Source organism: Crinia signifera, chromosome 19 (genome assembly GCF_055691185.1).
Source record: "Crinia signifera chromosome 19, ASM5569118v1, whole genome shotgun sequence".
In the NCBI taxonomy this organism is placed as follows: domain Eukaryota; kingdom Metazoa; phylum Chordata; class Amphibia; order Anura; family Myobatrachidae; genus Crinia; species Crinia signifera.
In genome coordinates, this window is record NC_139226.1 from 112,598,189 (window position 1) to 112,623,747 (window position 25,559).

The 25,559-nt window shown below is 41.8% G+C and overlaps 1 long non-coding RNA gene across 2 annotated transcripts in view; it reads left to right on the forward strand.

Moving 5' to 3' along the window:
- LOC146042051 (uncharacterized) overlaps positions 1-25,559 on the forward strand; it is a 58,148-nt gene that overhangs the window by 13,792 nt on the left and 18,797 nt on the right. For both annotated transcript variants that reach the window (XR_014463721.1, XR_014463722.1), the window contains exon 4: positions 3,339-3,465. This is a non-coding gene — a long non-coding RNA (uncharacterized LOC146042051). The remainder of the gene's footprint in view (positions 1-3,338; positions 3,466-25,559) is intronic.

Consider the following 25,559-nt stretch of genomic DNA (forward strand, 5'->3'; position numbering starts at 1 on the left):
TTCCCACCGCTGTACACTTTCACACTTGATTGGGGTGTGAAAACTGGAACGGTTGAATAACTTGTTCCGTACACGGCTATGTGCCTGGAGGGTAAAAGCTGGAACCTGTGAATGAAGTGTTCCTACCCTGGCAAGGTGCTTGGGGGCTTAAAGCCTGAACCGACGCATGAGATGTTCTGGCCGCGACGAGGTGCTTTTGGGCGTGAAAGCCGGAACCGGCGCATGAGATGTTTCGGCCGCGACGGGGGATTAAAAGGGTTAAAAGCCGGATCTAGCGCATGAGATGTTCTTGCAGTGGCAAGGTGCTTGGAGGGGGGTAAAAGCCTAAACCAGCACATGAGATTTTACGGCCTCTGTGATGTACTTATTTTCTATAAAAGTAGGTGAAAATTGTCATTTTCACCTACTTTGTTAGAAATGAGGTGATAATAAATAGACCCCATACCACTTTCACACCGCTGTACACTTTCACACTTGATTGGGGTGTGAAAACTGGAACAGTTGAATAACTTGTTCCGTACACGGCTATGTGCCTGGAGGGTAAAAGCTGGAACCTGTAAATGAAGTGTTCCCACCCCGGCAAGGTGCTTGGAAACTTAAAGCCTGAACCGACGCATGAGATGTTCTGGCCGCGACAAGGTGCTTTTGGGCGTGAAAGCTGGAACCGGCGCAAGAAATGTTCCGGCCGCGACGGGGTGCTTTTGGGGGTGAAAGCCGAAACCGGCGCAAAAATGTTCCGGCCGCGGCGGTTGTGAATTGAAAGCCGGAACCGGCGCATGAGATGTTTCGGCCGCGACGGGGGATTGAAAGGGTTAAAAGCCGGATCTAGCGCATGAGATGTTCTTGCAGTGGCAAGGTGCTTGGAGGGGGTTAAAAGCCTAAACCAGCACATGAAATTTTACGACCTCTGTGATGTACTTATTTTCTACAAAAGTAGGTGAAAATTGTCATTTTCACCTACTTTGTTAGAAATGATGTAATAATAAATAGACCCCATACCACTTTCACACCGCTGTACACTTTCACACCTGATTGGGGTGTGGAAACTGGAACGGTTGAATAACTTGTTCCGTACACGGCTATGTGCCTGGAGGGTAAAAGCTGGAACCTGTGAATGAAGTGTTCCCACCCCGGCAAGGTGCTTGGGGGCTTAAAGCCTGAAACGACGCATGAGATGTTCTGGCCGCGACGAGGTGCTTTTGGGCGTGAAAGCCGGAACCGGCGCAAGAAATGTTCCGGCCGCGACGGGGTGCTTTTGGGTGTGAAAGCCGGAACCGGCGCAAAAATGTTCCGGCCGCGGCGGTTGGGAATTGAAAGCCGGAACCGGCGCATGAGATGTTTCGGCCGCGACGGGGGATTGAAAGGGTTAAAAGCCGGATCTAGCGCATGAGATGTTCTTGCAGTGGCAAGGTGCTTGGAGGGGGGTAAAAGCCTAAACCAGCACATGAGATTTTACAGCCTCTGTGATGTACTTATTTTCTACAAAAGTAGGTGAAAATTGTCATTTTCACCTACTTTGTTAGAAATGACGTGATAATAAATAGACCCCATACCAATTTCACACCGCTGTACACTTTCACACTTGATTGGGGTGTGAAAACTGGAACGGTTGAATAACTTGTTCCGTACACGGCTATGTGCTTGGAGGGTAAAAGCTGGAACCTGTGAATGAAGTGTTCCCACCCCAGCAAGGTGCTTGGGGGCTTAAAGCCTTAACCGACGCATGAGATTTTCTAACCGCGACAAGGTGCTTTTGAGCATGAAAGCCGGAACCGGCACAAGAAATGTTCCGGCCTCGACGGGGTGCTTTTGGGGGTGAAAGCCGGAACCGGCGCAAAAAATTTCCGGCCATGGCGGTTGGGAATTGAAAGCCGGAACCGGCGCATGAGATGTTTTGGCCGCGACGGGGGATTGAAAGGGTTAAAAGCCGGATCTAGCGCATGAGATGTTCTTGCAGTGGCAAGGTGCTTGGAGGGGGGTAAAAGCCTAAACCGGCACATGAGATTTTACGGCCTCTGTGATGTACTTATTTTCTACAAAAGTAGGTGAAAATTGTCATTTTCACCTACTTTGTTAGAAATGACGTGATAATAAATAGACCCCATACCACTTTCACACCGCTGTACACTTTCACACTTGATTGTGGTGTGAAAACTGGAACGGTTGAATAACTTGTTCCGTACACGGCTATGTGCCTGGAGGGTAAAAGCTGGAACCTGTGAATGAAGTGTTCCTACCCCGGCAAGGTGCTTGGGGGCTTAAAGCCTGAACCGACGCATGAGATGTTCTAGCCGCGACAAGGTGCTTTTGAGCGTGAAAGCCGGAACCGGCGCATGAGATGTTTCGGCCGCGACGGGGGATTGAAAGGGTTAAAAGCCAGATCTAGCGCATGAGATGTTCTTGCAGTGGCAAGGTGCTTGGAGGGGGGTAAAAGCCTAAACCAGCACATGAGATTTTACGGCCTCTGTGATGTACTTATTTTCTACAAAAGTAGGTGAAAATTGTCATTTTCACCTACTTTGTTAGAAATGACGTGATAATAAATAGACCCCATACCACTTTCACACCGCTGTACACTTTCACACTTGATTGGGGTGTGAAAACTGGAACGGTTGAATAACTTGTTCCGTACACGGCTATGTGCCTGGAGGGTAAAAGCTGGAACCTGTGAATGAAGTGTTCCCACCCCAGCAAGGTGCTTGGGGGCTTAAAGCCTGAACCGACGCATGAGATGTTCTGGCCGCGACGATGTGCTTTTGGGCTTGAAAGCCGGAACCGGCGCATGAGATGTTCTGGCCGCGACGAGGTGCTTTTGAGCGTGAAAGCCGGAACCAGCGCAAGAAATGTTCCGGCCGCGACGGTGTGCTTTTGGGAGTGAAAGCCGGAACCGGCGCAAAAAAGTTCTGGCCACAGCGGTTGGGAATTGAAAGCCGGAACCGGCGCATGAGATGTTCTGGCCACGACGAGGTGCTTTGGGGCGTGAAAGCCGGAACCGGCGTAAGAAATGTTCCGGCCGCAACGTAATGGTTCGGGAGTGAAAGCTTAAATTGGCGCACCGGTGTATGAGATGTTCCAGGCACTGTGAGGTACTTACTGTATTTCCTACAAAAGTAAGTGAAAAAAATTATTTTCACCTACTTTAGAACTAATTAAGTTAGAATATATAGGCCCCATATACCACTTTCACACCACAGTCCGCTCGGGCAGTGACTGATAAGGATGACTTGTGTTGTCTGTACAGTACTGCATTCATGTGTGTTACGATGTAAGGCACAGTAATAATAAATATGCATGTATGTCATGAATATATTATCGCGACTCTTTCTTCTTTTTTTCAGGTAGGCTTTTCCATGAATGAATTGTGATGTCAACTACTTATCCAGCTACGTCTCTGGACTACTGTGGATTCATCTCTACTACAGCATATTCTAAAGGTCGATTAGCAAGAGCAGCTACCCACAACAGGTAAGGAGGCGCGGTAATATCTTCTTGGCATACATACACATTTATCAAATATGTACGTTTCTTAATAGACCCTCTTCCATACATTATGATTAACTTTTGATCAATTTAGGTCCTTATATTATTTTATACAGACAGCGAGCCAAATCAGGACTGATATCTGTCCAGGAGATATCAGTGATATTGTCTACATTTCCTTTTTATTGAATGTCAATAAAATGTATTTTCTACAAAAGTAGATGAAAATAATAATTTTCACCTACTTTGGTAAAAATGAAGTGATAACATATAGGCCCCATATACCACTTTCACACCGCTGTACCCTTTCACACTTGATTGGGTTGTGAAAACCGGAACCAACGAATAACTTGTTCCGTACGTTGCTATGTGCCTGGAATGTAAAAGCTGGAACCTGTGAATGAAATGTTCCCACCTTGGCAAGGTACTTTGCGGGTTAAAGCCAAGAACCGACGCATGAGATGTTCCAGCTGCGACAAGGTGCTTTTGGGGGTGAAAGCCGGAACCGGCACAAAATATGTACCGGGCCACGGCGATTGGGAATTTTAAAGCCAGAACCGGCGCAAGCAATGTTCCGGCCGCGACGGGGTGCTTTTGGGGGTGAAAGCCGGAACCGGCGCAAAAATGTTTCGGCCGCGGCGGTTGGGAATTGAAAGCCGGAACCGGCGCATGAGATTTTTCGGCCGCGACGGGGGATTGAAAGGGTTAAAAGCCGGATCTAGCGCATGAGATGTTCTTGCAGTGGCAAGGTGCTTGGAGGGGGGTAAAAGCCTAAACCAGCACATGAAATTTTACGGCCTCTGTGATGTACTTATTTTCTACAAAAGTAGGTGAAAATTTTCATTTTCACCTACTTTGTTAGAAATGACGTGATAATAAATAGACCCCATACCACTTTCACACCGCTGTACACTTTCACACTTGATTGGGGTGTGAAAATTGGAACGGTTGAATAACTTGTTCTATACACGGCTATGTGCCTGGAGGGTAAAAGCTGGACCCTGTGAATAAAGTGTTCCCACCCCAAAAAGGTGCTTGGGGGCTTAAAGCCTGAACCAACGCATGAGATGTTCTGGCCGCGACAAGGTGCTTTTGAGCATGAAAGCCGGAACCGGCGCAAGAAATGTTCCGGCCGCGACGGGGTGCTTTTGGGGGTGAAAGCCGGAACCGGCGCAAAAATTTTCCGGCCGCGACGGTTGGGAATTGAAAGCCGGAACAAAAGCTGGAACCTGTGAATGAAGTGTTCCTACCCCGGCAAGGTGCTTGGGGGCTTAAAGCCTGAACCGACGCATGAGATGTTCTGGCCGCGACGAGGTGCTTTTGGGCGTGAAAGCCGGAACCGCCGCATGAGATGTTTCGGCCGCGACGGGGGATTGAAAGGGTTAAAAGCCAGATCTAGCGCATGAGATGTTCTTGCAGTGGCAAGGTGCTTGGAGAGGTGTAAAAGCCTAAACCAGCACAAGAGATTTTACGGCCTCTGTGATGTACTTATTTTCTACAAAAGTAGGTGAAAATTGTCATTTTCACCTACTTTGTTAGAAATGATGTGATAATAAATAGACCCCATACCACTTTCACACCGCTGTACACTTTCACACTTGATTGGGGTGTGAAAACTGGAACGGATGAATAACTTGTTCCGTACACGGCTATGTGCCTGGAGGGTAATTGCTGGAACCTGTGAATGAAGTGTTCCCACCCCGGCAAGGTGCTTGGGGGCTTAAAGCCTGAACCGACTTTGAGATGTTCTGGCCGCGAAGTGGTGGTTTTGGGCGTGAAAGCCGGAACCGGCGCAATAAATGTTCCAGCCGCGATGGGGTGCTTTTGGGGGTGAAAGCCGGAACCGGCGCAAAAATGTTCCGGCCGCGGCGGTTGGGAATTGAAAGCCAGAACCGGCGAATGAGATATTTCGGCCGCGACGGGGGATTGAATGGGTTAAAAGCCGGATCTAGCGCATGAGATGTTCTTGCAGTGGCAAGGTGCTTGGAGGGGGGTAAAAGCCTAAACCAGCACAAGAGATTTTACGGCCTCTGTGATGTACTTATTTTCTACAAAAGTAGGTGAAAATTGTCATTTTCACCTACTTTGTTAGAAATGACGTGATAATAAATAGACCCCATACCACTTTCACACCTCTGTACACTTTCACACTTGATTGGGATGTGAAAACTGGAACGGTTGAATAACTTGTTCCGTACACGGCTGTGTGCCTGGAGGGTAAAAGCTGGAACCTGTGAATGAAGTGTTCCCACCCCGGCAAGGTGCTTGGGGGCTTAAAGCCTGAACCGACGCATGAGATGTTCTGGCCGCGACGAGGTGCTTTTGGGCGTGAAAGCCGGAACCGGCGCATGAGATGTTTCGGCCGCGACGGGGGATTGAAAGGGTTAAAAGCCGCATCTAGCGCATGAGATGTTCTTGCAGTGGCAAGGTGCTTGGAGGGGGGTGTCAATGCCTAATTTATCCCAGCATATAATTTCCATAATCATAATTATAACCATGCCCTTAATGTCATGCTTGGTCTCTAAATGAGCGAAATTACACTAGCTGTCAGATGATAGTTATTAGAATTTCATATCATGTCACACTCACATGTTATAACAAATTATAAGTTAGTCACAGAAAAACCAGCATTAGAAATGAAGTCATTAGCATTCCCTTACACCAGTAAACCAGCCAGGAAATACAGTATCAGGGGGCGTGTCTATAGGCTATTGAAGCAAATGTGAATGAATAGATTCTCCCCTCCCCCCGAGAGTTCTCTTGGGAAGCAAGAGAAAACCAAATAGCCAGTTGCTGTTCGATCAAGACGCAGAAAGGATGGGTCTGGTATCGCCGGGAGTTTCCTTCCATTACATATGGATTTGGACATGACTTTGAGTAATGTATAAACTTGTAGGACCGATTGTATTGTGTACTAGGACCCCGGTTATGGAATATGGATTATGTTAGAGAGTTTAAGAGTAGTTAACTTCCATTCTTAGTTTATCTTCAGATATTAACATGTGCTCAGGCTCCGGCCTGCAGTGTGGCTTTTGTGTAGTTAAACGGTTAACCTTGATGTGTGGACTGGCCCTTGTGTGTCTTAGTGTGATTGCAAAGGAGGTTTGTAGTATATTGTATGAACTCTTTGTATGAAAGGCAGTGAGTTGTTCTCAAAGGGACGCAGGAATCTGAACGCATGTGTAAGGCTATGCGTGAGCATGTATGGACTCTTTGTATTAATGAGTGTAACTGCTTTGTGTAATATGATGTGAGAATATCTAGATAAACTATCGGATAAAACCAACTTATGTGAAACAAATGTTGATAGCATGATGCTCGGATGGTGTGTGTGTAACGGCATGTGATGTGAGTATGATATAGCAAGGCCATAGATTGTATAGTGCCAGTTAGGTGTTCTGTACAGAGAAGTACATTGTAGCTTAAATGATATTCAATTGTGTATGCTGCAGGTAAAGTGTGTTTGCTGAATGTGCGAGTTATATTCAGGATCTTGAGTATTGCATGATGCAGGTTAGAGGAAATTTGGAATAAATGTTGTGGTAAGACAAATGAACGTACAGTCAGTTTATGTTTGATTGCCAGGCGGAAGTTATTAGTCTTTTGTTAAAGTTCCTTTGTGGGCCATGTAGTGGAGTCTAAGATGGCCGACAGTTATTATAAGATGGCTGAATGCCATGCGGCGGTATCTAAAATGGCGGACACAAAGACTTGGTATCTAAAATGGCTGCTTCTTCATAGCCACGCCCCCTCCCGCGCTGTATTCGCACACACAGTATTTAACACTGAGGTTAATTGTATTTAAGGATGCTGGCATAATAATCGCTATTAATTATAATACCTGTATTGTTATATTTTGAAATCCATGATACAGTTTCATCTGTTTACATTCATAAATAATATTCATTGATTATAAATCTGGACATTCGCTTATTGATTGTGTGCGACATGAATAAATTAGATAGACTTTGCATATATAAATAAATGTACTTCCATAGATGGGGTCTCAGTCCTCGGGATTAAGCATTTGACGATGTGCAGATATGCGCAGGTTTGCGAATATCGGCAGGTGTGGGATCATCTACCAGAAAAGAAGAAAAAGTTTTTTTTTTTTGTTTTTTTCTGGTGCATTTTGTGTGTTTCTATGTTACTGCCGGTTAGGGGCCTGTGTTGGATCTGTAGTATTACAAAGCTCTAATTTGAACTTTGGGACAAAAAGGAAAACATTTATTTATATTTAAATACCAAGATGCGATTCTATAAGTAAATATGTTATAATAATTTGTTTTTTTCTCATGTGATGGTATCTCCTTTTGATGCTTATCTTTTAAATAATAGTCAGATATGATTAGCAAGGGCTGTTTCAGGTTGAATTGTTTTTAATTTGAATTGTTTTATAAGCAGTGCAAATTTTAAATAAATGCACATCTTTTATAAGTGCAGCAGAAGCGGATTATAAGGGAATAATGTATAGCCATAAATTGCAGGTATTTTACTGCAGACCATCTCAACCTGAGAAAGCCATTGTATAATTGTATGTTGCAAAGAACTCTGGGTAAAAATACTATTTCTACTAAATAAATTTATTTTATTTTTAGTATACCTTTCAACATATGGTAATGAGAATAGTAGGCAAGGTGGCTAAGAGTGTTTAATGGTAAGCTTTCATTCCCATAATTGATAGGATTGAGTCATAAGTATTTTAACTTTAGAAAGATAAAAGCAGAGAGAGATAAAATACCAGTCAATAGAAAAAATCAAGTACAGTTAAAAATCAACAAATTCCAAGCAGTATGAAATTTAAATGTTACTCTAAAGTATTAAACCTGAAACTGAAAGTAATTATTACCAAATATGATATATAACATTTTTTCTTTTCTATTCCAGGCTAAAAGACAGAAAAAGATTCTTAACTTTTAAAAGTGCCAGCCAGAGGGTATTTAGATGTAAATTAAGGTGTTGAGACAATAGATTTTAACCTGGAAACTTAGACAAAGCAACTCCACTTAGAAAGGCAAAATTTGAATAGGAATGGTTCATTCATTTGCTTTCTCTCCCACCGGAGACTGCAGTTTCAATAGTTCACAATAGAAACAAAAGTTTTTTCTCCTGTTATGATCTGTTACCCCAAATGCATAAGTGCATGAAAATTGGTAAGAGGTATTGTACTGTGTGGAGTTTGTGCCTGTTAAGAGTAAAATTGCATTTGTTTTCCCCTGTGAATGTGAGATATCTACAGTATTGTAAGAGGTGTTAAATTCATAGTGTCATATCCTTGCTAACCACAAATGTTATAGAAAGAGTGTGCTATTTGGATTTCTTGAAGAGTTAAGTTAAATAGAAGTGCAAATAGGTTTGCAAAGTATACAAAAGAAGGCGGGACTCGGACACATGGGTGTCAACGTCTGCCGCTCAGTGAGACACTGTTTGCGTGATGGACACATGTGCTGGCACATGTGATTGCCTAGGTACGCTGTACAGGTAAATGCCCAAGGATGGGTAGTGATACTTAATTGAGTGATAATTATAAATTCATACATATCGAGTAAGACTCCTGTTGAGTTACAAACAGGATTCTTTTATTATTGTTCAAAATTCAAGAAATTCAAGTAGTATTGATTAAATTCCCATTGATAGTCAAGGGAACACTCGTGTGACATCCAGTAAAAGAGCTACCAGCCTAGGAAGATTTTCTGTACAGAAATATTTCAAGTTTAAGCATAAGACCGTAAGATGTATAGCGCCCAGTGTGAAAAATAACTGAGGCGAACGGGTGTGTGACGGCACGACTCAGCGCAGTGTAGTCCAGTGTAGGACAGTCCAGGGTAGGACAGGGTGTACGTGCCGACGTACACATAGGAACTGCCCCTTCAGTGGAATTGATTCCGCTAGGAGGGTACAAGAAGATACATCGGAACCCAGTTGTTTCCGATTAGCTACTTTAGAAATCCAGTTTCTGAGGGCACAGGAAAACAAGTTTGTTGTGCCCTGGAGAAATTAGGCCGCGCCTTGCAAGTTGACTAGTAGTTCGCTACTAGTTGAAAGACTTGGCGATTGAGTACATTACCTCGCATTGTGGGCTTCACGCTTGATTGCGGAATAGTGTTGCTGTGTGGAGAAGTGAGTGGTTGGGGAGCTCTCAACTTAAATAACCCACCGGTATCTATTAAGCTGTGAACGTTTATTCCTGTAATTATGGGTAATAACGGGTCACGCTGTGATAACGTGCATGTTAGGGAGGAAGCAAGCCAGCCAAAAGGATCGGCTGCTTTTATTATGTGCTGTGAGCACGGTGAACGAGCAGTTGTTTACCAAAAGAAATGAAAAAAGAATACACAGGCAGCAAGTTAGAATTTCCCAGTGTTGATAGCTTCGAACCGGATGAATTACACAATAAGAATTGAAAATAATGTCTGCTCTCATCAACGCGAGGTAAGAAGAGGCATAGTGTTTGTTTAAAACTGTGGTATAGGAAAATGGCAATAGGAAAAGTGATGACAAAGATGCAATTAGACTGTTAATGCGGAAATAGCAATACCCCTCCCATTCGTATATAATGGGACCAGTTATTCTAAAGTGTCTGATGTAATTGTGAAACTGACTAACCTATACCCTGTGTCAACTCCTTGTTAAGGATTAGTAAGTGTTGACGTAATATTCAAGACCGCTGTCAACTCCGAGACGAGAGAAGTCAAATGTAAGGCGGAGTCAAACAGCCAGAGAGGATGCTGTTTGTTTTTCCCAAGTGGTAAGAGAAGGTACAGTTGACGCCAAATTGACACAGCTGGAGAAGTAGGTATACTGGTTTCACACTGACTCAGGTAATAAGTATTAAGGTAACAAGATAAATTGAGAATGCCAAATTGTATTTGAAGTTAATTACATCCCCAGGTTAATAACTGCTGCAGGTATAGAGAAGCAGAGATGTCGCACAAGAAGAACGGTAACCAGCAAGACTCCTAAACTTTCTTTCTCCCCTTTCAGCAAGTAGATTAAAGATTTAAGAGTAGAACACAATATTACAGCGAACACATGAAGGTTTAGACTATGGTAAGACATACAGGTAGAGAACACGAGGAAAGGTAGAGAACAAGATAACATGTTCTATTCAAAGGAGTACTGCATACGATCCGCCCTCGGTACCAGGGTAACGACGTATAAGGAAATTTGTTTTTGAAACATGCTTGTTCATTACATGACATATAGTTCCCATGACACATATGTATGTGAACACATAGGCATAGGGAAGTGGTTAAAAAGTTAATAGCCACCTAGTGGTGACTTGTATGTGATGTAATTGTCAGTCCAGGTTCTTAGGAATCAAGTAAGGAGAAATGAAAGTTAGTTTATACGTACTCTCTTTTGTTTATTTGATTGTCATTGTTTGTTTTGAATGGTTCAGAGAATCAGACATATGTCGTGTAAGGTGTCTAAAGATTTGTTTTTCTGTTTGTTGTTTAGTTAAGCCAGAAAGAGCTGTGATTGGACCCGGTCAAATGTGACACATTGAATTTAGAAACCCCTATTGCTCCTAATTGCATGGAGAGCGTATGGACCTAACATTGAAAAAGTTTCATCCCCTAGACAACGAGATATATTACAGTGTTTGTTTTTAAATGAGATTTAAAAATCTCAAAATATTGATAGTGTTAGGTCCAGATGTCAAGTAACTGATAGTCCCTAGTGATTAGACAGAGAAGAGGAAAATGAGAGATTGAATATTCTGAATATCTCAGATTTCCTCTAGTCACATTTTTCCGAAGAAGAACACAGATTATCTGGCTCAGAAAACTGTATTTGTAATATATGGAGTGATATAGAGGTTAAATTGAAAGAGGTGTGGTAGTACAGGGTAGAAATACCCTTAAATAAATTAGAGCGCCACCTAGTGTCAAAAGACAGTAAGGCGAGGGTTAAACTATAGCACTCTAGAGTGTAGAAGCTTCACAGATGTGGGAGGCGGGATACTCTTAACGTTTGGGAAGTTCTTTCTGTTTATGTCTCTGCAGGGAAACAAGTCGACGACAGAACTATCGGAAGTCTACAATTGGATCGGATGGAATACAAGAAGCCAAGAATGGTAGGGAAAATAGGTAGAAATGCAAAAATATTGATACTTCTTTTTCCTACAGATGCAATGGATAAGAAAAGACAAGCCCAGCTGTAGACAGACGATGGTCCTCGAGATGACGACTTGGATACCGACAGATGACTGGACAGGAACCCAGCTAGAAAGCCCCAAGAGCCGACGAAATACACAAGCCGACCAAGAGAATGATGACCCCTAGACGACCCCACGTCGTGATGAGCAGAAGACCCACTAGAGACTTTCTTTGGCCCTTAGTTTAATGTCAAGAGACACTAGGAATGACCCAAAAGTGCGTTAGAACGGTTTTTATCCTGGGAGGTCTAGCCGGGTTTTTAGTCCACTAACTGCACTAGGAGAAATGACTGTTCTCCACTCTTTCAGGAAATCTTTATAATACTCTGTCAAATTGTTCGTTATGATTGTTCATCAATGTTTTCCCAGCATCCTTTGTAGGACATATGAAGGTTGTTCAACCCTGTACACCCTGCGGTAGGTAACACAACACCTATGCAGGAACACTACACCCACCTAGACTACACATACACTACCCAAATGTATCATTCAGTCGTGTGTGTCTGGGCTGTGGCCCTACACCTATTGTGAGGTCATGGTCTGGACATGCCGGCGTTAAGTAAATGCACTCCCCCATTTATTATTAATCTCGGATTAAGCCATTGCGCAAAAATGATACATCCCCTTTCTTTCTACACATACACATAAGTTCCACCCTTTAAAAATCTTTTTTATCAATGAAAAATATTTTTATGAAAAATATTGAAATTTTATGAATTATGAAAATTAATGCGGAAATTATGCATTATTAATGTGACAGTTTTATATACTGTCAAATGGACGACTGTCAATGCCTAATTTATCCCAGCATATAATTTCCATAATCATAATTATAACCATGCCCATAATGTCATGCTTGGTCTCTAAATGAGCGAAATTACACTAGCTGTCAGATGATAGTTATTAGAATTTCATATCATGTCACACTCACATGTTATAACAAATTATAAGTTAGTCACAGAAAAACCAGCATTAGAAATGAAGTCATTAGCATTCCCTTACACCAGTAAACCAGCCAGGAAATACAGTATCAGGGGGCGTGTCTATAGGCTATTGAAGCAAATGTGAATGAATAGATTCTCCCCTCCCCCCGAGAGTTCTCTTGGGAAGCAAGAGAAAACCAAATAGCCAGTTGCTGTTCGATCAAGACGCAGAAAGGATGGGTCTGGTATCGCCGGGAGTTTCCTTCCATTACATATGGATTTGGACATGACTTTGAGTAATGTATAAACTTGTAGGACCGATTGTATTGTGTACTAGGACCCCGGTTATGGAATATGGATTATGTTAGAGAGTTTAAGAGTAGTTAACTTCCATTCTTAGTTTGTCTTCAGATATTAACATGTGCTCAGGCTCCGGCCTGCAGTGTGGCTTTTGTGTAGTTAAACGGTTAACCTTGATGTGTGGACTGGCCCTTGTGTGTCTTAGTGTGATTGCAAAGGAGGTTTGTAGTATATTGTATGGACTCTTTGTATGAAAGGCAGTGAGTTGTTCTCAAAGGGACGCAGGAATCTGAACGCATGTGTAAGGCTATGCGTGAGCATGTATGGACTCTTTGTATTAATGAGTGTGAATGCTTTGTGTAATATGATGTGAGAATATCTAGATAAACTATCGGATAGAACCAACTTATGTGAAACAAATGTTGATAGCATGATGCTCGGATGGTGTGTGTGTAACGGCATGTGATGTGAGTATGATATAGCAAGGCCATAGATTGTATAGTGCCAGTTAGGTGTTCTGTACAGAGAAGTACATTGTAGCTTAAATGATATTCAATTGTGTATGCTGCAGGTAAAGTGTGTTTGCTGAATGTGCGAGTTATATTCAGGATCTTGAGTATTGCATGATGCAGGTTAGAGGTAATTTGGAATAAATGTTGTGGAAAGACAAATGAACGTACAGTCAGTTTATGTTTGATTGCCAGGCGGAAGTTTTTAGTCTTTTGTTAAAGTTCCTTTGTGGGCCATGTAGTGGAGTCTAAGATGGCCGACAGTTATTATAAGATGGCTGAATGCCATGCGGCGGTATCTAAAATGGCGGACACAAAGACTTGGTATCTAAAATGGCTGCTTCTTTATAGCCACGCCCCCTCCCGCGCTGTATTCGCGCACACAGTATTTAACACTGAGGTTAATTGTATTTAAGGATGCTGGCATAATAATCGCTATTAATTATAATACCTGTATTGTTATATTTTGAAATCCATGATACAGTTTCATCTGTTTACATTCATAAATAATATTCATTGATTATAAATCTGGACATTCGCTTATTGATTGCGTGCGACATGAATAAATTAGATAGACTTTGCATATATAAATAAATGTACTTCCATAGGGGTAAAAGCCTAAACCGGCACATGAGATTTTACGGCCTCTGTGATGTACTTATTTTCTACAAAAGTAGGTGAAAATTGTCATTTTCACCTACTTTGTTAGAAATGACGTGATAATAAATAGACCCCATACCACTTTCACACCGCTGTACACTTTCACACTTGATTGGGGTGTGAAAACTAGAACGGTTGAATAACTTGTTCCGTACACGGCTATGTGCCTGGAGGGTAAAAGCTGGAACCTGTGAATGAAGTGTTCCCACCCCGGCAAGGTGCTTGGGGGCTTAAAGCCTGAACCGACGCATGAGATGTTCTAGCCGCGACGAAGTACTTTTGAGCGTGAAAGCCGGAACCGGCGCATGAGATGTTTCGGCCGCGACGGTGGATTGAAATTGTTAAAAGCCAGATCTAGCGCATGAGATGTTCTTACAGTGGCAAGGTGCTTGGAGGGGGGTAAAAGCCTAAACCAGCACATGAGATTTTACGGCCTCTGTGATGTACTTATTTTCTACAAAAGTAGGTGAAAATTGTCATTTTTACCTACTTTGTTAGAAATGATGTGATAATAAATAGACCCCATACCACTTTCACACCGCTGTACACTTTCACACTTGATTGGGGTGTGAAAACTGGAACGGTTGAATAACTTGTTCCGTACACGGCTATGTGCCTGGAGGGTAAAAGCTGGAACCTGTGAATGAAGTGTTCCCACCCCGGCAAGGTGCTTGGGGGCTTAAAGCCTGAACCGACGCATGAGATGTTCTAGCCGCGACGAAGTACTTTTGAGCGTGAAAGCCGGAAACGGCGCATGAGATGTTTCGGCCGCGACGGTGTGCTTTTGGGAGTGAAAGCCGGAACCGGCGCAAAAATGTTCCGGCCGCGGCGGTTGGGAATTGAAAGCCGGATCCGACGCATGAGATGTTCTAGCCGCGACGAAGTACTTTTGAGCGTGAAAGCCGGAACCGGCGCATGAGATGTTTCGGCCGCGACGGTGGATTGAAATTGTTAAAAGCCAGATCTAGCGCATGAGATGTTCTTACAGTGGCAAGGTGCTTGGAGGGGGGTAAAAGCCTAAACCAGCACATGAGATTTTACGGCCTCTGTGATGTACTTATTTTCTACAAAAGTAGGTGAAAATTGTCATTTTTACCTACTTTGTTAGAAATGATGTGATAATAAATAGACCCCATACCACTTTCACACCGCTGTACACTTTCACACTTGATTGGGGTGTGAAAACTGGAACGGTTGAATAACTTGTTCCGTACACGGCTATGTGCCTGGAGGGTAAATGCTGGAACCTGTGAATGAAGTGTTCCCACCCCGGCAAGGTGCTTGGGAGCTTAAAGCCTGAACCGACGCATGAGATGTTCTGGCTGCGAAGAGGTGCTTTTGGGCGTGAAAGCCGGAACCGGCGCAAGAAATGTTCCAGCCGCAACGGGGTGCTTTTGCGGGTGAAAGCCGGAACCGGCGCAAAAATGTTCCGGCCGCGGCGGTTGGGAATTGAAAGCCGGAACCGGCGAATGAGATGTTTCGGCCGTGACGGGGGATTGAAAGGGTTAAAAGCCGGATCTAGCGCATGAGATGTTCTTGCAGTGGCAAGGTGCTTGGAGGGGGGTAAAAGCCTAAACTAGCACATGAGATTTTACGGCCTCTGTGATGTACTTATTTTCTACAAAAATAGGTGAAAATTGTCATTTTCACCTACTTTGTTAGAAATTATGTGATAATAAATAGACCCCATACCACTTTCACACCACTGTACACTTTCACACTTGATTGGGGTGTGAAAACTGGAACGGTTAAATAACTTGTTCCGTACACGGCTATGTGCCTGGAGGGTAAATGCTGGAACCTGTGAATGAAGTGTTCCCACCCCGGCAAGGTGCTTGGGGGCTTAAAGCCTGAACCGACGCATGAGATGTTCTGGCCGCGAGGAGGTGCTTTTGGGCGTGAAAGCCGGAACCGGCGCAAGAAATGTTCCAGCCGCAACGGGGTGCTTTTGCGGGTGAAAGCCGGAACCGGCGCAAAAATGTTCCGGCCGCGGCGGTTGGGAATTGAAAGCCGGAACCGGCGAATGAGATGTTTCGGCCGTGACGGGGGATTGAAAGGGTTAAAAGCCGGATCTAGCGCATGAGATGTTCTTGCAGTGGCAAGGTGCTTGGAGGGGGGTAAAAGCCTAAACTAGCACATGAGATTTTACGGCCTCTGTGATGTACTTATTTTCTACAAAAATAGGTGAAAATTGTCATTTTCACCTACTTTGTTAGAAATTATGTGATAATAAATAGACCCCATACCACTTTCACACCACTGTACACTTTCACACTTGATTGGGGTGTGAAAACTGGAACGGTTAAATAACTTGTTCCGTACACGGCTATGTGCCTGGAGGGTAAATGCTGGAACCTGTGAATGAAGTGTTCCCACCCCGGCAAGGTGCTTGGGGGCTTAAAGCCTGAACCGACGCATGAGATGTTCTGGCCGCGACGAGGTGCTTTTGGGCGTGAAAGCCGGAACCGGCGCAAGAAATGTTCCGGCCGCGACGGGGTGCTTTTGGGGGTGAAAGCCGGAACCGGCGCAAAAATGTTCTGGCCGCGGCGGTTGGGAATTGAAAGCCGGAACCGGCGAATGAGATGTTTCGGCCGCGACGGGGGATTGAAAGGGTTAAAAGCCGGATCTAGCGCATGAGATGTTCTTGCAGTGGCAAGGTGCTTGGAGGGGGGTAAAAGCCTAAAGCAGCACATGAGATTTTACGGCCTCTGTGATGTACTTATTTTCTACAAAAGTAGGTGAAAATTGTCATTTTCACCTACTTTGTTAGAAATGACGTGATAATAAATAGACCCCATACCACTTTCACACCTCTGTACACTTTCACACTTGATTGGGATGTGAAAACTGGAACGGTTGAATAACTTGTTCCGTACACGGCTGTGTGCCTGGAGGGTAAAAGCTGGAACCTGTGAATGAAGTGTTCCCACCCCGGCAAGGTGCTTGGGGGCTTAAAGCCTGAACCGACGCATGAGATGTTCTGGCCGCGACGAGGTGCTTTTGGGCGTGAAAGCCGGAACCGGCGCATGAGATGTTTCGGCCGCGACGGGGGATTGAAAGGGTTAAAAGCCGCATCTAGCGCATGAGATGTTCTTGCAGTGGCAAGGTGCTTGGAGGGGGGTGTCAATGCCTAATTTATCCCAGCATATAATTTCCATAATCATAATTATAACCATGCCCTTAATGTCATGCTTGGTCTCTAAATGAGCGAAATTACACTAGCTGTCAGATGATAGTTATTAGAATTTCTTATCATGTCACACTCACATGTTATAACAAATTATAAGTTAGTCACAGAAAAACCAGCATTAGAAATGAAGTCATTAGCATTCCCTTACACCAGTAAACCAGCCAGGAAATACAGTATCAGGGGGCGTGTCTATAGGCTATTGAAGCAAATGTGAATGAATAGATTCTCCCCTCCCCCCGAGAGTTCTCTTGGGAAGCAAGAGAAAACCAAATAGCCAGTTGCTGTTCGATCAAGACGCAGAAAGGATGGGTCTGGTATCGCCGGGAGTTTCCTTCCATTACATATGGATTTGGACATGACTTTGAGTAATGTATAAACTTGTAGGACCGATTGTATTGTGTACTAGGACCCCGGTTATGGAATATGGATTATGTTAGAGAGTTTAAGAGTAGTTAACTTCCATTCTTAGTTTATCTTCAGATATTAACATGTGCTCAGGCTCCGGCCTGCAGTGTGGCTTTTGTGTAGTTAAACGGTTAACCTTGATGTGTGGACTGGCCCTTGTGTGTCTTAGTGTGATTGCAAAGGAGGTTTGTAGTATATTGTATGGACTCTTTGTATGAAAGGCAGTGAGTTGTTCTCAAAGGGACGCAGGAATCTGAACGCATGTGTAAGGCTATGCGTGAGCATGTATGGACTCTTTGTATTAATGAGTGTAACTGCTTTGTGTAATATGATGTGAGAATATCTAGATAAACTATCGGATAAAACCAACTTATGTGAAACAAATGTTGATAGCATGATGCTCGGATGGTGTGTGTGTAACGGCATGTGATGTGAGTATGATATAGCAAGGCCATAGATTGTATAGTGCCAGTTAGGTGTTCTGTACAGAGAAGTACATTGTAGCTTAAATGATATTCAATTGTGTATGCTGCAGGTAAAGTGTGTTTGCTGAATGTGCGAGTTATATTCAGGATCTTGAGTATTGCATGATGCAGGTTAGAGGAAATTTGGAATAAATGTTGTGGTAAGACAAATGAACGTACAGTCAGTTTATGTTTGATTGCCAGGCGGAAGTTATTAGTCTTTTGTTAAAGTTCCTTTGTGGGCCATGTAGTGGAGTCTAAGATGGCCGACAGTTATTATAAGATGGCTGAATGCCATGCGGCGGTATCTAAAATGGCGGACACAAAGACTTGGTATCTAAAATGGCTGCTTCTTCATAGCCACGCCCCCTCCCGCGCTGTATTCGCACACACAGTATTTAACACTGAGGTTAATTGTATTTAAGGATGCTGGCATAATAATCGCTATTAATTATAATACCTGTATTGTTATATTTTGAAATCCATGATACAGTTTCATCTGTTTACATTCATAAATAATATTCATTGATTATAAATCTGGACATTCGCTTATTGATTGTGTGCGACATGAATAAATTAGATAGACTTTGCATATATAAATAAATGTACTTCCATAGATGGGGTCTCAGTCCTCGGGATTAAGCATTTGACGATGTGCAGATATGCGCAGGTTTGCGAATATCGGCAGGTGTGGGATCATCTACCAGAAAAGAAGAAAAAGTTTTTTTTTTTGTTTTTTTCTGGTGCATTTTGTGTGTTTCTATGTTACTGCCGGTTAGGGGCCTGTGTTGGATCTGTAGTATTACAAAGCTCTAATTTGAACTTTGGGACAAAAAGGAAAACATTTATTTATATTTAAATACCAAGATGCGATTCTATAAGTAAATATGTTATAATAATTTGTTTTTTTCTCATGTGATGGTATCTCCTTTTGATGCTTATCTTTTAAATAATAGTCAGATATGATTAGCAAGGGCTGTTTCAGGTTGAATTGTTTTTAATTTGAATTGTTTTATAAGCAGTGCAAATTTTAAATAAATGCACATCTTTTATAAGTGCAGCAGAAGCGGATTATAAGGGAATAATGTATAGCCATAAATTGCAGGTATTTTACTGCAGACCATCTCAACCTGAGAAAGCCATTGTATAATTGTATGTTGCAAAGAACTCTGGGTAAAAATACTATTTCTACTAAATAAATTTATTTTATTTTTAGTATACCTTTCAACATATGGTAATGAGAATAGTAGGCAAGGTGGCTAAGAGTGTTTAATGGTAAGCTTTCATTCCCATAATTGATAGGATTGAGTCATAAGTATTTTAACTTTAGAAAGATAAAAGCAGAGAGAGATAAAATACCAGTCAATAGAAAAAATCAAGTACAGTTAAAAATCAACAAATTCCAAGCAGTATGAAATTTAAATGTTACTCTAAAGTATTAAACCTGAAACTGAAATTAATTATTACCAAATATGATATATAACATTTTTTCTTTTCTATTCCAGGCTAAAAGACAGAAAAAGATTCTTAACTTTTAAAAGTGCCAGCCAGAGGGTATTTAGATGTAAATTAAGGTGTTGAGACAATAGATTTTAACCTGGAAACTTAGACAAAGCAACTCCACTTAGAAAGGCAAAATTTGAATAGGAATGGTTCATTCATTTGCTTTCTCTCCCACCGGAGACTGCAGTTTCAATAGTTCACAATAGAAACAAAAGTTTTTTCTCCTGTTATGATCTGTTACCCCAAATGCATAAGTGCATGAAAATTGGTAAGAGGTATTGTACTGTGTGGAGTTTGTGCCTGTTAAGAGTAAAATTGCATTTGTTTTCCCCTGTGAATGTGAGATATCTACAGTATTGTAAGAGGTGTTAAATTCATAGTGTCATATCCTTGCTAACCACAAATGTTATAGAAAGAGTGTGCTATTTGGATTTCTTGAAGAGTTAAGTTAAATAGAAGTGCAAATAGGTTTGCAAAGTATACAAAAGAAGGCGGGACTCGGACACATGGGTGTCAACGTCTGCCGCTCAGTGAGACACTGTTTGCGTGATGGACACATGTGCTGGCACATGTGATTGCCTAGGTACGCTGTACAGGTAAATGCCCAAGGATGGGTAGTGATACTTAATTGAGTGATAATTATAAATTCATACATATCGAGTAAGACTCCTGTTGAGTTACAAACAGGATTCTTTTATTATTGTTCAAAATTCAAGAAATTCAAGTAGTATTGATTAAATTCCCATTGATAGTCAAGGGAACACTCGTGTGACATCCAGTAAAAGAGCTACCAGCCTAGGAAGATTTTCTGTACAGAAATATTTCAAGTTTAAGCATAAGACCGTAAGATGTATAGCGCCCAGTGTGAAAAATAACTGAGGCGAACGGGTGTGTGACGGCACGACTCAGCGCAGTGTAGTCCAGTGTAGGACAGTCCAGGGTAGGACAGGGTGTACGTGCCGACGTACACATAGGAACTGCCCCTTCAGTGGAATTGATTCCGCTAGGAGGGTACAAGAAGATACATCGGAACCCAGTTGTTTCCGATTAGCTACTTTAGAAATCCAGTTTCTGAGGGCACAGGAAAACAAGTTTGTTGTGCCCTGGAGAAATTAGGCCGCGCCTTGCAAGTTGACTAGTAGTTCGCTACTAGTTGAAAGACTTGGCGATTGAGTACATTACCTCGCATTGTGGGCTTCACGCTTGATTGCGGAATAGTGTTGCTGTGTGGAGAAGTGAGTGGTTGGGGAGCTCTCAACTTAAATAACCCACCGGTATCTATTAAGCTGTGAACGTTTATTCCTGTAATTATGGGTAATAACGGGTCACGCTGTGATAACGTGCATGTTAGGGAGGAAGCAAGCCAGCCAAAAGGATCGGCTGCTTTTATTATGTGCTGTGAGCACGGTGAACGAGCAGTTGTTTACCAAAAGAAATGAAAAAAGAATACACAGGCAGCAAGTTAGAATTTCCCAGTGTTGATAGCTTCGAACCGGATGAATTACACAATAAGAATTGAAAATAATGTCTGCTCTCATCAACGCGAGGTAAGAAGAGGCATAGTGTTTGTTTAAAACTGTGGTATAGGAAAATGGCAATAGGAAAAGTGATGACAAAGATGCAATTAGACTGTTAATGCGGAAATAGCAATACCCCTCCCATTCGTATATAATGGGACCAGTTATTCTAAAGTGTCTGATGTAATTGTGAAACTGACTAACCTATACCCTGTGTCAACTCCTTGTTAAGGATTAGTAAGTGTTGACGTAATATTCAAGACCGCTGTCAACTCCGAGACGAGAGAAGTCAAATGTAAGGCGGAGTCAAACAGCCAGAGAGGATGCTGTTTGTTTTTCCCAAGTGGTAAGAGAAGGTACAGTTGACGCCAAATTGACACAGCTGGAGAAGTAGGTATACTGGTTTCACACTGACTCAGGTAATAAGTATTAAGGTAACAAGATAAATTGAGAATGCCAAATTGTATTTGAAGTTAATTACATCCCCAGGTTAATAACTGCTGCAGGTATAGAGAAGCAGAGATGTCGCACAAGAAGAACGGTAACCAGCAAGACTCCTAAACTTTCTTTCTCCCCTTTCAGCAAGTAGATTAAAGATTTAAGAGTAGAACACAATATTACAGCGAACACACGAGGTAGAGAACACGAGGAAAGGTAGAGAACAAGATAACATGTTCTATTCAAAGGAGTACTGCATACGATCCGCCCTCGGTACCAGGGTAACGACGTATAAGGAAATTTGTTTTTGAAACATGCTTGTTCATTACATGACATATAGTTCCCATGACACATATGTATGTGAACACATAGGCATAGGGAAGTGGTTAAAAAGTTAATAGCCACCTAGTGGTGACTTGTATGTGATGTAATTGTCAGTCCAGGTTCTTAGGAATCAAGTAAGGAGAAATGAAAGTTAGTTTATACGTACTCTCTTTTGTTTATTTGATTGTCATTGTTTGTTTTGAATGGTTCAGAGAATCAGACATATGTCGTGTAAGGTGTCTAAAGATTTGTTTTTCTGTTTGTTGTTTAGTTAATGTAGAGAACAGGTTTGCTCCTTTACGGAGCTGGGGGTATGTCTGCACTCTGTATATAATTTTTAAATAGGTCTGATCAATAGATCAAATCCCCACATTAAATTTGATCGATTTTGCGGGGGTGCAGTTCCCAAACAGCAATGGTTTACACAAAGGGTAAGAAGAAAAAAGGACTGTTATTCTGGGGACGCACTAGGACAAAAGAATTTATTTCACATAAAATTTAACTTTTAATAGGTCATGTCTTAAAATTCCCATTTATATTCTATGATGGGAAGCCGCAGTGAAATTTGAAGAGGTTAAAAAATTACACATACAAACATATACACACACAGATGGCGTGCTTAGTGATAAAGAGTTTGAGGAAAGGGTGATCCTAAAAAGATCCTTAGACTGAAAAATGTCAATTTATTGATTGAGCAGGTCTTTGATGTATAGCAGTGTATTTATTTTGTGTCAAATGTTTCCAACAATAAAGGTTCTCTGTACTTGATGTTAATCAGAGTGTGTCAGTTTTTGCTAGTACTTTTATTAGTCCTTGTTAGTACATTCGATGATTAAGGGCACTTTTATTTACAAGGACCCAGATAACAAAAAATAGAGGATAATCCCCGTGTTATGCCTGATTCCCGGCAAATACAGTATGTTCACCTGGGTTCAGTACCCGGTGAGCTTATTGGTTTATAATGCAGTTCACTCTATTGTCCGGTAAGTATTTATAATTTCCGCTGTGTATCGGTTTAAATACTTTATCAGCAAGGTACTGTTTATTACTTATGTAGCACAACACTGAGATTAGGTAACATTCTCCTGATCAAAAGCACTATGTACAGGAACAGTTTAGATATTGGTGGAGTGCTGGATGTTATGCTTGGATGTTAATACTTGGATATAATCACCAACGTTAGAGATTGGGTGGTCAGATATAATAATTGGATACAGTCATTAACATTTAAGGACTGGGTGGTCTTATTAATTCTGGCAGTGTTGCCTCTATCGTTGCCACTTCACAATTATCTCTATAAGCATGTCTAGGGAGAACCTTGCATGGTACTAATATAAATATTATACAGGCAAGGATACCCTCTGCTGCTTAGATTAAGATTTTAGTATGGTGATCCCATGTTAAGCATAACCCATATAAGGTAAATCTGGGTGGTCTGAGTGGTCTTATTAATTCTGGCAAAGTTGCCTCTATTGTTGCCACCACAGCTATCTGTGTGAGCAGGTTTAGGGAGAACCTTGCATAGTACTGATATAAATATCATATAGGCAAGGGTGCCCTCTGCTGCTTAGATCTGGAACTTAGTATAGTAATCCTATGTTCAGCATAACACATATAAGATAAATCAAAATAGCTAAATACATCAAAGATAATCCCTGCTAATTGACATTTCAGTTAAGGTCTAAACCGACATATGTTTCACCGCACTTAAGCAGCTTTCTCAAGGCCAACCAGGGTGTCCTTTGCAGGAAATATTTATTAATATTGGGCCACCAATCAAATGCATTATTTTTGGTCATGTGGTATTGTGGTGACGTCAGGCTCTTGTGCTTCCTTAATTGACATCCCCAGCAGCCTATCATGGGTCTGCATTACTTTGTAGGGATGATCTGGTTTCTCTCAAGCATCATTGATTGTTCAGGGCGTATGTCAGTCATTCTAAAACCCGCCCTCCCGTGATGCAGGGCGGCGCGTCACGTGATCGATAGGACCCATCCATGATCCCCTCTGTTAGATCACGTGATCGGCGCCGTCCTCCCAAGTATCATTGCGGCGCATCATGTGGGTGGCGTCATCCTCTCCCACGTCATTGCGTCCCGTCATGTGACCTGCGCTGTCCTCCCTACGTGGTGTATCACGTGACCAGCGCATCACTGTTCACTGACGTCGCGTTGCGTCGTATCCCTGTTGGGTCACGTGAGTGGTCATCTGACCTCTCGTCTGTTGGTGTCAGGTGGTGCTGAAGCACCAATCCTTGGCTTCCTTTAGTTAATCCGGAAATTCAGGGTGTACAGCCCCAGCCCTGTATTGAGCATGATGAATAACTTCATGGAAAAAACGTAATAGAAATGTTCATTCTTTTAAGTGATCAAGTTTGTGTTTCAGGTGTATTATGTTTGTGTAACGTACATGACCTCTGCCATTTATTGTAAACTGTTATTTAGTAGAAGTGTTTTAATCACATATGTTAGTTCTTTATTATCCATACTCCCATTGTGAATATATTTGAATATTTTTCAGCCCTGTGGTGAGCATGCCATATAATATGATATACTATGTGGTATCAAATTACTCTTATGTTTGTTGTACTTGGATTTTTATATATATAGGACATATTTATTTGTATATTGTACCCCAACTTCTATCATTAATTAGGGAAAGATGAAGTTTGTTCAATAAAAAGATTATTTATTATGTGTAGTTGTTATTATTTATTCATATTCTCCATTCATCCATACAGTAAAATTTATTTCATCACAGGTGTTCAGATGAAATTTGGACAAATTATTAATTGTATTTCGGAGAGACAGTGTATATTACCTATCATATTTTAGTCAGATTTATTCAAATTTCACCGGTCCATTTGGAAATCAGATCAAATAAATGGATATTAATACTGTATAAGATGTGCTTTACATATTAGGTCTGTATTGATTTATAAATGATAAGTGTTTTTCTTGGGAAACGTTGGTGTTTTGGTTATAAAGATAGTGATAATTAAAATTGTGATGAATTAATGATGAATTTAGATTAGTGAAAAAAGGTTGTGAATAATTTGGTGTGAAATATTGTGATAGATGAGTGTTGAGAATATTGATTCACTGTGAAATCAATTTGATTGATGTGTCACTTATTGTGAAGAGAAAAGTATTTCATGTTAACCCGGGTATTGGATGTGTGTGAAAGGAGTGGTGGTGTGGAAACTCGTGAAGAGAAAGAAGGAGGAACATTGTCCTCAATGTGACACAAAAAAAGTGCAAACTGTAACTAAGTGTGGGAAGGGAGTGGGCTGTATTTGTTTATATTGTGGAAAAACTTCTATTTAAATTTGTACCTCTAGAGGTATTGTTCCTTCATTTGTCCCGAGGAGAATAGAAAACATATTTTTGGTGATCTTAGGCGCGTAAGTATCTTCTCCCAATAGGGGGATGGCTAGGTGGATGTCATAAATTCAAGTTAGCCTTGGAAAGAATTTTCCAGGGATCATCTTATTTTCTCCCTTAAGATTTCGGAGTGTAAGTATCTCTTGTCATAATGAAAATTAGGAGGTAAGTATCTGAGTTTAGATTGGGCTCGAGAAATATACCTACTAGTGGCATTTGGGTATCTTATTCCCAAGATGGATATCTGGAATTGTTCTCATTACTTTGTTATAGAACGCCTAGGGGTGGGGTGATTTCTTGTG